Genomic DNA, 12,745 nt, shown 5'->3' with positions numbered 1-12,745 from the left:
AGGCTCCCACTTCCCCCTTAATGCTTGAGCGATCTCTTCATTCGCAGGGTTCCATTATAAATCAATATATAAGTAGCCCCACACTGCAAAAACGAGATAAATGTGCAACATAAACCAATTTGCCGCCAAGCGCGCCTATCCGTGAAGTTCCACATTAACGCCGACGTGATCGCACCCGCGAGGATCACTTCCACTAGCTCCACCGAGCCACACAAAAAGAGGGGAGGGTGCAACACTAGAACTTCCCAGGAGGTCGCCCATCCCAGTACTACTCTAGCCCAAGCGCGCTTTACTACGGAGTTCTGATGGGATCCGGTGCATTAATGCTGGTATGTCGGACCGGCAAATATCTCGCCCCCTCCCCCTCTTCAAGGGATACCACCGAGCCACGAGGCCCATCCGTGGCCCTCGATCTGAAGCGATACAGCGCAGGAGCTCACCCTCTTCCCCGACTTTGGCAGCGCCTCCCGCCTCGCAGGAAGCTAGTGAAACAAAGGGGGAAGAGAGAGAGAGAAGAAAAAGGTGTAAGTTCCGTGACCACCAACGACGCTGCGTGGAGCTTGCGTGACCTTTCCGTGAAAGATCCACGGTCTTCCAACCTCTCGCCTACTCTCCTTGTGTCGTATTTGCTACAGCAATGTGAACGGTCCTAGATTCATCGCCCACTGCCACAATGCGTCGCCTTCGTTGCGCTGTAATCCCGCTTGCGACTCCCAACTAGGATGATAAATCAGAGCCACACTCTCAAATTTCCCCTAGAGCAGCCTTAAGCGCGTCGCCATTTCCCTCAGTTAGGCTCCCCCTTCCCCCTTAATTCTCGAGCGATCTATTCATTCATGGGTTCCATTATAAATCAATATATAAGTAGCCCCACGCTGCAAAAATGAGATAAACATGCAACATAATCCAATTTTCTGCCAAGCGTGCCTATCCGCAAAGTTCTGCATTAACACTGACACAATCACACCCACGAGGATCACTTCCACTGGCTCTGCTGAGCAGCACAAAAAGGGGGGAGGGTAAAACACTAGGACTCCCTGGGAGGTCACCCATCCCAGTGCTAATCTAGCCCAAGCGCACTTAACTGCGGAGTTCTGATGGGATCCGATGCATTAACGCTCATATGATCGCACCCACAGAGATCTCGCCCCCTCCCCCTCTTCAAGGGAGACTGCCAAGCCACGGGCCCATCCATGGGCCTCGATCCAAAACGGCGCGGCACGGGAACTTGCCCTCTTCCTCGACTTTGGCGGCGCCTCTCGCCTCGCGGGGAGCCAACGAACCAGGGGGGAAGAGAGAGAGAAGAAAAACGGCGTAAGTTTCGCAACAATGATGACGCTGCGTGGGGCTCACGCGGCCTTTCGATGAACGATGCATGGTTCTTCCAATACTCAAACTCCTACAAAAGTGTGCATGATTTAAACCTCTCGCCTACTCTCCTCGTGTTGTATTTGCTACAACGATGCAAACTGTCCTAGATTCATCGCCTACTTCCAAAATGCGTCACCTTCGTTGCTCTATAATCCCGCTCGCGACTCCTGACTAGGATGATAAATCAGAGCCACGCTCTTGAAAATCCCCTAGAGCAGCCTTAAGCGCATCATTGTTTCCCTCAGTTAGGCTCCACCTTCCCCCTTAATGCTTGAGCGATCTCTTCTTTTGTGGGGTTCCATTATAAATCAATATATAAGTAGCCCCATGCCGCAAAAATGAGATAAGTGAGCAACATAATCCAATTTTCCGCCAAGCGCACCTATCCGCAGAGTTTCACATTAATGCTGGCGCGATCGCACCCACGAGGTTCACTTCCACTGGCTCCACCGAGCCGCACAAAAAGGGGGGAGGGTGAAAACACTAGGACTTCTCGGGAGGTCACCCATCCTAGTACTACTCTAGCCCAAGCATGATTAACTGTGGAGTTCTGATGGGATTCGGTGCATTGACGCTAGTATGATCACACACACAAAGATCTCACCCCCTCCCCATCTTCAAGGGAGCTTGCCGAGCCACGGAGACCTTCCATGGCCCTTGATCTGAAGCAGTGTGGTGCAGGAGCTCACCCTCTTCCCCGACTTTGGTGGCACCTCCTACCCCGCGGGGAACCAATGAACCAGGGCGGGAAGAGAGAGAGAGAGAAAAAAAGGCGTAAGTTCCGCGACCACTGACGACGCTGCGTGACCTTTCCATGAACGATCCACGGTTCTTCCAAAACTCAAACTCCTACAAAAGTGTGCACGATTTAAACCTCTCGCCTACTCTCCTCATTTCATATTTGCTACAGTGATGTGAACGACCCTACATTCATCACCCACTTCCACAATGCGTCGCCTTCATTGCGATGAATCCCGCTCGCGACTCCCAACTAGGATGATAAATCGGAGCCATGCTCTTGAATTTTCCCTGGAGCAGCCTTAAGCGTGTCTCCATTTCCCTCAGTTAGGCTCCCCCTTCCTCCTTAATGCTCGAGCGATCTCTTCATTCGCAAGGTTCCATTATCAATAAATATACAAGTAGCCCCATGCCGCAAAAACGACATAAACATGCAACACAATCCAATTTGCTGCCAAGCGCGCCTATCCGCGGAGTTCTACATGAACGCCAAGCACGCCTATCTGCGGAGTTCCGCATTAACGCCAATGCAATTGCGCCTGCGAGGATCACTTCCACTAGCTCCGTTGAGCTGCACAAAAAGGAGGGAGTGTGCAACACTAGGACTTCCCCAGAGGTCACCTATCGCAGTACTACTCTAGCCCAAGCACGCTTAACTACGTAGTTTTGATGGGATCCAGTGCATTAACACTGGTATGATCACACCCACACAGATTTCACCCCCTCCCGCTCTTCAAGGGAGACCGTTGAGCTAGGAGGCCCATGCAGGAGCTCGCCCTCTTCCCCGACTTGGTGGTGCCTCCCGCCCCGCGGAGAGCCAGCGAACCAAGGGGGAAGAGAGAGAGAGAAGAAAAAGGTGTAAGTTCCGCGACCACCGACGATGTTGCATGGCCTTTCCGTGAACGATCCTCGGTTCTTCCAAAACTCGTACTCCTATAAAAGTGTGCATGATTTAAACCTCTCACCTACTCTCCTCGTGTCATATCCGCAGCGGCGATGCGAACGGTCCTAGATTCATCGCCCACTGCCGCAAATGCGTCGCCTCCGTTGCACTGTGATCCCCCTCCTCCTCTCCAAGGGAGACCGCCGAGCCACGTGGCCCATCTGTGGCCCTCGATCCGAAGCGGCGTGACACAAGAGCTTGCCCTCTTACCCGACTTTTGTGGCACCTCCCACCCATCGAGGAGCCAGCGAACCAGGGGGGAAGAGAGAGAGAAGAAAAAGGCATAAGTTCCGTGACCACCGCCGATGCTGCGTGGAGCTCGCGCAGCCTTTCCCTGAACGATCCACGGTTCTTCCAAAACTCGAACACCTACAAAAGTGTGCACGATTTCAGCCACTCACCTACGCTCCTTGTTTCGTATTTGCTACAGCGATGCGAAGGGCCCTAGATTCATCACCCACTGCCACAATGCGTCGCCCTCATTGTGCTGTAATCCCACTCACAACTCCCAACTAGGATGATAAATCGGAGCCACAATCTCGAATTTCCCCTGGAGCAACCTTAAGCACGTCGCCATTTCCCTTAGTTAGGCTCCCCCTTCACCCTTAATGCTCGAGCGATCTCTTCATTCGTGGGGTTTCGTTATAAATCAATATATAAGTAGGCCCATGCTGAAAAAACGAGATAAACGCGCAACATAATCCAATTTTCCGCCAAGCGCGCCTATCTGCGTAGTTCCGCATTAACGCCGACGCGATCGTGCCTGTGAGGATCACTTCGACTGGCTTCGCCGAGCTGCACAGAAGAGGGGAGGGTGAAACACTAGGACTTCCCCAGAGGTCACCCATCTCAGTACTACTCTAGCCCAAGCGCGCTTAACTACGTAGCTCTGATGGGAACCGTTGAATTAACGCTGGTATGATCGCACCCACAGAGATCTTGCCCCCTCCCCCTCTTCAAGGGAGACCACTGAGCCACAGGGCCCATCCGTGGCCCTCGATCCGAAGCAGCATGGCGCAGGAGCTCACCCTCTTCCCCAACTTTGGTGGCGCCAGCGAACCAGGGGGGAAGAGAGAGAGAGAAGAAAAAGGCGTAAGTTCCGCAACCATCGATGACGCTGCGTGGCCTTTCCATGAACGATCCACGGTTCTTCCAAAACTCGTACTCCTACAAAAGTGTGCACGATTTAAACTTCTCCCCTACTCTCCTAGTGTCATATTTACTACAGCGATGCGAACGGTGACTCCTAGATTCATCGCCCACTGCCGCAATACGTCGCCTCCGTTGCACTGTGATCCCGCCCGTGACTTCCGACTAAGATGATAAATCAGAGCCACGCTCTCGAATTTCCCTTGGAGCAGCGTTAAGCACATCGCCGTTTCCCTCAGCTACGCTCCCCCTTGCCCCCCCTAATGCTCCAGCGATCTCTTCATTTGCGGGGTTCGATTATAAATCAATATATAATTATCCCCACGCTGCAAAAAGCGCTTTACTACGGAGTTCTGATGGGATCCGGTGCATTAACGCTGGTATGTTGCACCGGCAAATATCTCACCCCTCCCCCTCTTCAAGGGAGACCGCTGAGCCACGAGGCCCACCTATGGCCCTCGATCCGAAGCGGCACGGCGCAGTAGCTCACCCTCTTCCCTGACTTTGGCGCCGAGGCGGGAGCCAGCGAAACAGGGGGGAAGAGAGAGAGAATAAAAAGGCATAAGTTTTGTGACCACTGACGACGCTGTGTGGAGCTTGTGTGACCTTTCCGTGAACAATCCACGGTTCTTCCAACCTCTCGCCTACTCTCCTCGTGTCGTATTTGCTATAGCGATGCGAACGGTCCTAGATTCATCACCAACTACCACAATGCGTTGCCTTCGTTGCGCTATAATACCGCTCGCGACTCCCAACTAGGATGATAAATCGGAGCCACACTCTCAAATTTCCCCTGGAGCAGCCTTAAGCACGTCACCGTTTCCCTCAGTTAGGCTCCCCCTTCCCCCTTAATGCTCGAGCGATCTATTCATTCACGAGTTCCATTATAAATCAATATATAAGTAGCCCCATGCCACAAAAACGAGATAAACACACAACATAATCCAATTTTCCGCCAAGCGCGCCTATCCACAAAGTTCCGCATTAACGCTGACACGATCATGCCCACGAGGATCACTTCCACTGGCTCCACTGAGCCGCACAAAAAGGGCGGAGGGTGTAACACTAGGACTTCCTGGGAGGTCACCCATCCCAGTACTACTCTAGCCCAAGTGCGCTTAACTACGGAGTTCTGATGGGATCCAGTGCATTAATGCTGGTATGATCGCACCCACGGAGATCTCGCTCCCTCCCCCTCTTCAAGGGAGAATGGCAAGCCACGGGTCCATTCGTGGCCCGTGATCTGAAATGGCGCGACACAGGAACTTGCCCTCTTCCTTGACTTTGGCGGCGCCTCTCACCCCGCGGGGAGCCTGTTTAGTCAATTTAGTGTTAGCTAAATTGCTAGTATTTATTGTCAACCCGGGGCTCGTAAGCTGATGAAGTGAAGGTGTACTATATGTACTTAAGTATCCTCTTAGAGTTTTTCTTATCGTTGGGTTGTTGTTGTGGTTAATTATGTTCCTAGATGGAATGAGAATTTATACACAAGTGAGTGATGGTGTGTGTGTAGAGTGAATTCTAAATGAGTGGAAGTGTGTGTTGAGTGATTTCTAACTATTTGCTTGAAAGGAAATGCTTGGAATGAATTAATGAAATTGAAATGACTTGAAATAAACTTTGAAAGTAAATGACCACTACCAATGGTACTAGACACCGTTCAAGTTGTTGCCAAATAAAGGAAAAAGAATCACTTTTAGAACCCAAGAATGAAAGATGATCTCTTTCTAACTCAATGCCTCAAAGCACATGTACTGTGTAAAGCACGGAAAGAAAGTAGCTTAAGTGGAATTATAAAAGTGAGAAAAATATGCTTGAAAGACTAATGATAATAATATGCTATTCCTAATACTCTACTTCAGCCATATGTACTATGGGAAGCATGATTAGAAAGTAGTGAGGAAATAGTCTAGGAAACACTTTAAAATCAAAACTTCTACTTTAAAGACTAGTGGTAATGATTTACTCTTTCTAACTCAATACTTCAAAGCACATGTACTGTGTAAAGTAAGGAAAGAAAGTAGTTTAAAAACAGTCCAAAAAGTACCCAAACAAGCTGCAAGTTAGTAATATTTTGATCTTGAAAGATGTTAGCTTATGATGAAGATCATGCATATATGTAAACAGCTCTTTGAGAAATAAATTTAAAAACTAGCTATAAAGGCAAAAACAACACTTGAATTGTCAACTTAAAATACCATCAGCTGCAAAGCAAACACAACACATATAAAAATAAATCCCGGGCAAAAAGGAACCTGCAAAAGATAACACTGATCAGCTGAAAATAAAAGAAGACAAGTAAACAAAACTATACATTTTCAAGAAAGCAAATAAGGAAATGATAAAATGCTGCACAAGAAATACTCTACAAAAGGCTGAGATGGGCAGGGGCCCTCTGTCCATTCAACCATAAAAGACTTCAAATAGCTGGAAACTTCAAAACAGTGCTTGTATTTATTACTCCATTTGCAACAGGTCACAAAATAGAGTGCTGGAAAAAAAACAGAGTTTACAACCGCTCCTTAATTCAACACAGTACAGCAAAATATTACCAATCAAAAAGTCTTTTGAGCGTACGCAGACGCATCAATTTATAGGCTTTTCTAACCTATCTACGTGTACAACTAGTTAACAGAAAAACGAAAGACAGTCATGCGTATTAAAGGTCTGTTTTGACACATCACGGTTGCATAACGAGTTTGATGGTTCCTGTCATCATGGATCATAAATCCTGGTTGGATTGCGTTCCCTATCGCCTTCAGAACTTGGACAAATCGCTATTGGAGATGTCGTGACCGAACAGCCTTCAAACACCGTTGAACCACTTTGAGTTGACCGTGGTTAAACCTGCTTTGACCATGGCTGAAGGTGACGTGTATGGTTGAAACAATAGGATAGGAACCTCGACCATGATGATATCTAGGTGCCCATGTGGCCCGTCTAGCAATCTGACACGTGGATCATAGTGTTTAACAAAATGGCTGCAGGATCTCCAGATAGCTGCGGGATCATCAGATAGCTGCGGGATCCTGTAAGTATGTCAAAAAAACTAAACAAATAATCATCCATTAGCAAACTTGCTTGATCATGCTTATTGACACTGAATGTAATGATCTGAGAGGTTTTATGGTGGAAATGAGGCAAAAGTGCAGGAAAGATAAGGAAAAGTGAAGGAAAATGGTAGACAAATGGGTGTAAAATAGAGGTTCTACATACTCCCACTCCGAGGGTATTGCATGTCCTCATGCAATGAAAACACAATTCAGTCCATCTGCTGGGATGCCTCAGCTAGGACATCCAACCTCCTTCTCTTCCTTTGTGTAGAAACATTAATCTTTGGCCTTTTGAACATGCATCTGAATTTCAAATTAATTAAGGCTCTGTTCAGCCTTCTGCATCTCTTCTTGAGTCTGTTATGTTTCTTCTGCCACATGCTCATGTGAAGATAGGTATTATCTTGGATTGCCTTGGCAATATCAGCTTGCTGCTTCATTTCTTCATTTCTCTGTTTAATGTGACGGTTCAACACTTCAAGCTCATAGATTTCCTGTTTAAGTGAATCTATTTGCTTCTCATAAGACAGAACATTACTTGGCCCAGCAGTTCTTTGCTCCAATGTCTCATAATAATTGTATACCTCCTGTTGAATTGGATCAATACTTGGTGATTTTCTTGGGCTACATTCTTGTTCAATTTCAGTTTCCATCTCTGGCTGGAATAGGCTGTATTCTCTTGGAGGAGTGGCTGCCTCACGTGATGATGGACTATCCTCAAGATTTACTTGTGTAGCACTCTTCTCAGGTGTGCTAAGGTCAACAAAGAGTGTCCTCATGGCTTTTGTTTTACCTTGCAACCTACTACTCCTTCTCAGAATGACATCACTTTGCATTTCTTTTTGTGCTTTCTCCTTTGGTTCTTGAACTTTTACTTCTTTGGAGTGGGCAGTTTTCTCAAGAAGTTTGGTTATCCTCTGTGCTAAAGGCTGGTTATCCTCTTCTTCACCACTAGAATGCTCTGTGGTCTGGTAAGTTTCTTGCACTATGGATTTCCCCTTATCTTGTTTTTGTTTCTTTTTGTCCTCTCTTTTCTTTTTTGCAGTTTCCTTAGCAAGTTCAGCGAGGGTTTCCGAGATGACCTCTTGAGCACTGTCTTCAGTGGGTTCAATCTCAGGTTCAGGATGATGGACTTCTATTTCTTCTACAGTTTGTCCTTTAAAGACATCAGTCTCAGAGATACTTTCCCTTCTCTTCTTTCTGCTCTTTCTAGGTATAGAAGACTCTCCAGGCTCTGCAAAATGATTCCTTACAAGGAATTTTTCCCATGTGTCTCGTTTTTCTTTTAACTGTTCTTCTATCAATAACTTTACAAGACCATGGTGACAGAGGTAAGCTTCTACATTTCGTGGATTTCGTTGAGCCATGGAACACATTTTCCTAAGGCTTTGAAATAGGAAATAAGGAAGGTTTATATCATGCTCTCCTTGGAACTGAATCATAATTTTACCATGGTAGACATACATCACTCCAAATCTTCCTTCACAGGTGAAAAACTTTTGTACTAACAGCAATAAAGTTTTCCATTCATCTTTAACATGTGAAATTGGAATGCCTTTGGTAAAAACACTTGTGTCCATACCTGGATTTTTGAGAATCCTCTTCCATTGCTGATCTTGGACTGCCCGGTTTTTGAACCATCGTTCACCGGTCTGGGGTAGAGAAGTAGCCTTTGCTACACTTCCTTCGCTGACTGTGATTGTTACATCTCCCACCTCTGCCTGGCTTTCCTTATCCTTAAATGATCTAGCAAAAGCTTTGGTTACTTCCTTATGATAGCCCTTAAATTTTCTGATACATTGTAACCAATTAGCTCTTTGTAGTGCCTCCTCGACCTGAGGATATGCCTCCAAAAAATTCTCACCTTCCGGTTCAGCCCTCAGAAGCTTTCCCATTGACCCCTCGGTTCTGTTTATATACAAATCTGATGGTGACCCTACACAGTAACTTCGGGACTTCACACAGTAACTTTTTGTGAAACAGAGGATATACGGTGCGAAAACGGCTTTAGATACCGGGAATTTACGGATGGAATTGAGAGTTGAGCGGTGGAGTTAGCGTGGATATGGTAGAAATAGTGACTGACAGTCGCAATACGACTGTATCTCAGGTTTACGGCTGTATGGCAGAGGAGAAAAAAACAGAGGATGGTAACCGTAGATAATGAAACACGGTAGATGATGGTAAGGAATGATAAACATGGAGGGTTTTGAAATTATGGACGGAGCGGCTACCTTCTTCGTTTTCTGATTATGGAGTGACACATGGCTTATGAAACGAGAGCAGAGAGACGTAGTGCGTTAGGTTACGTCATTAGGGTACAGGCCCTTAATGACGCACCACCGTAACAGCCATATGTAATTTGAAAACCTGTAGTGATTATGAACTGGTAGACGTGGAGGATTCGGAGATTTGTAGTTGCATGGGAGAAAGGAGAGTGGGTCATCATTACATTAAGTGGCCAATAAAACATAATCCAAGAAAAGTCGCATAATGAAATAACCATAAGTCTAGGTTTTTGAGCATACCTTGAATCATATTTTATTTGGCTTCTGATTATTTATTAACCTTTGTAAACATTTATTGCTAGCATATGATCTTTCTCCTGGTCTTTGATACTTCTGAGCTGTAAACGTTTTCTTCAGACACACTGTGTTTTTTTTTGTGCAGGTACAGAAGGCTGCAGGAAAGCTAATCAGCTGCAGGATCGTCAAACAGCTGCAGAATTGTAGTGAAGTCTTCTTAGCTGCAGAAAAACACTTTAGTTGCCAAAAAAAACTTTATTAATGAAGTGAAATGGGGTGAAGAAATGAATGGATGAATGGATGAGTGAAAAACAGTGAGGTGGAGTGAAGAAATGAATGTATGAATGGATGAACGAAATAAATGGAATGGAAATGAAAGAGGGAAAGGGAGTTTTTTTTCTTGGGAAAACATGAGGTGTCAGGTGACCCTGATTTTCACCTTATGTTTTCTGTATGAGACTGCCAATCAGAGATTGGTTTTCAGGCTCATACACTTATTTTTTCTTTTCCTTTTTTTTTCTTTCTTTTTTTTTTCTTTTTTTTTTCTCTTTTTTTTTTTTCTTTTTTTTTTTTTAAATTGAAAGAAACAGAGATTTAGGCTGATGGAGGAGAAGAATTCTTCTCCACCAGCCTCATTCCAGAATCGTCTTGAAATAACTTAACAAACTCTTCTTTTGAGAGTGGCTTGTGGTAGACTTTTAACCGGTGGCCATTCACAATAAAGGGAGTTTGAAGTTCATCGATAGTCTTCACTCTAACTGCTCCGTTATTAAAGACTTCATCAATCTCATATGGGCCAAGCCAATGAGTTTGAAATTTCCCTTTGAAGTCTTTAAATTTCGAATCAAACAAGAGTGTCCAATCACCCTTTTGAAACTTCTTTTCCTTGATATGTCGATCATGCCATTTACTTCTTTGGTGCTGAACTAGATCGGTTCTTAGAATTGCATCTTGTCTCATTTCATCTAGTTCATTTAACTGGTCCATTCTGTGCTTTTGGGCTTCTGATAAGCTCATCCCCAATTGAACTGCTGTCTTGAAGGTCTTGATTTGGAACTCAATGGGGAACAGGACTTCCTTCCCATAAACAAGTTCATAGGGAGAATGTCCTGTAGTGTTCCTCCATGTAGTTCTGTAGGCCCATAAGGCTTCAGGAAGCCTTTCTGCCCAATCTCTTCTATGAAGATGAACAGTCTTTGTGATGATGCTTTCAAGAACTTTATTTGTAGATTCTACTTGACCATTCGCTTGCGGATGGTATGGAGTAGATGTTCTATGCTTAATCTTATATTCCTCCATCAGCTTTTCCACCATCCTTGATGTAAACTGGCTTCCCTGATCTGTTACAATCTCTCTTGGGACACCAAAACGAGTGAAAATATCCTTGAAAAGAAATTGAACAACTGAATTTTCAGTAGCAGAAGTTAATGCTATAGCTTCTACCCACTTGGTAACATAATCAGTACAAACCAGTATATATCTATTTTGCTTGGATGGCGGATTAATTGGTCCAACAAAATCTAGAGCCCATTTCTCGAAAGGTTCGATGCATACCTGTGGCTGTAGTGGCATTTCATTTGAAAGAGTTGGTCTCCCAGTTCTCTGACAACTGTCACACCTTTTAACATATTGCTTTGCATCCTTAAAGAGAGAAGGCCAATAATATCCTGATGAAAGGATTTTATAGGCAGTCCTCTTATCAGAAAAATGTCCGCCACAAGGTTCGTCATGACATGCTTTAAGGATGTCAGGCATCTCATCCTCTCGTACACATCTTCTGATCATCAAATCTGGCCCTGTTCTGAACAATTCATTAGAGATCCAAGAATAAAGTGAACTATCCTGAATGATTTTCCTTTTCTCATTAGGAAATAAATGTAAAGGTAATTTTCCAGTAACTAAATAATTAGCAATATCAGCATACCAAGGGGTTTTGGTAGTTACTGCAAACAAATACTCATCTGGAAATTTGTCCTCTACCGGAGAGTCCTCATTAGTGTTTTGGATTCTAGACAAGAAGTCAGCTACTGTGTTCTGCTTACCTGGTCGATCTAACACAGTTATGTTGAACTCTTGTAAAAGCAAAAGCCATCTTGTAACTCTACCATTAGTGACTGGTTTGTTCATGAGGTATCTAATGGCAGAGTGATCAGTGTGGACAAAGGTTTCATAGCCAGTTATATAGTGTCTAAACTTGTTTATAGCATGAACAACGGCTAGAAACTCCTTTTCAGTAACAGTATAATTTAACTCAGTTGGAGTCAAATTCTTACTCGTGTAATAAATGGCATAAGGGATCAAATCCTTTTGTCCCAAAACAGCTCCTAAAGCTGTATCTGAAGCATCAGTAGAAATGTGGAAAGGGAGTTTCCAATTTGGACCCCTTAAAATGGGTGCTTCAGATATTCTAGATTTTAAAGCTTCAAAGGCAGATTGACATTCAGGATCCCACTTAAATTCACAATCTTTGGTAAGTAATTTGAAAAGAGGGGATGCTATCTTTGTGAAGTTTTCAATAAATCTTCTGTAGTAACCAGTAAACCCAAGAAAACTTCTAACATCTCTTTGGCAATTTGGAACAGGTAACTTAGAGATGACTTCTACTTTAGATCTATCAACTTTGATTCCATCTCCTGAAATATGATGTCCTAAAACAATCCCTTCAGTAAACATCATAAAACACTTTTCATGACTTAAAGAAAGATTTGTTTCCTTACATCTTACCAGTACTTTTTCCAAATTTGCCAAAGTTTCTTCAAATGTATTACCATAGACTGTGAAATCGTCCATGTAAACCTCTACACAATCATGAATCAGATCTGAGAAAATTCCTAGTACAGCCCTTTGAAATGTGGCTGGTGCATTGCATAAACCAAAAGGGAGTACTCGATAGGCAAATGTCCCCCAAGGACAAGTAAAGGTGGTTTTGTCTTGATCTTCAGGTGCTACCTGAATCTGATTGTAAC

General features: G+C 44.6%; 6 pseudogenes; all 6 read right to left on the bottom strand.

Moving 5' to 3' along the window:
• Positions 1-224: 224 nt before the first annotated feature.
• Positions 225-342, bottom strand: LOC149247155 (5S ribosomal RNA; annotated as a pseudogene).
• Positions 343-1,016: 674 nt separating this feature from the next.
• On the bottom strand, positions 1,017-1,135 carry LOC149247154 (5S ribosomal RNA; annotated as a pseudogene).
• A 707-nt stretch (positions 1,136-1,842) lies between these two features.
• LOC149247153 (5S ribosomal RNA) lies at positions 1,843-1,962 on the bottom strand (annotated as a pseudogene).
• A 735-nt stretch (positions 1,963-2,697) lies between these two features.
• Positions 2,698-2,816, bottom strand: LOC149247152 (5S ribosomal RNA; annotated as a pseudogene).
• Positions 2,817-3,863: 1,047 nt separating this feature from the next.
• On the bottom strand, positions 3,864-3,982 carry LOC149247151 (5S ribosomal RNA; annotated as a pseudogene).
• A 1,273-nt stretch (positions 3,983-5,255) lies between these two features.
• Positions 5,256-5,374, bottom strand: LOC149247150 (5S ribosomal RNA; annotated as a pseudogene).
• Between the last annotated feature and the right edge of the window lie 7,371 nt (positions 5,375-12,745).

The sequence above is a fragment of the Pinus tabuliformis genome, chromosome 7, assembly GCF_031772625.1.
Source record: "Pinus tabuliformis cultivar Carrire ecotype Pingquan chromosome 7, CPIR1, whole genome shotgun sequence".
Classification (NCBI taxonomy): domain Eukaryota; kingdom Viridiplantae; phylum Streptophyta; class Pinopsida; order Pinales; family Pinaceae; genus Pinus; species Pinus tabuliformis.
This window is presented reverse-complemented; position numbering and strand designations above follow the sequence as displayed.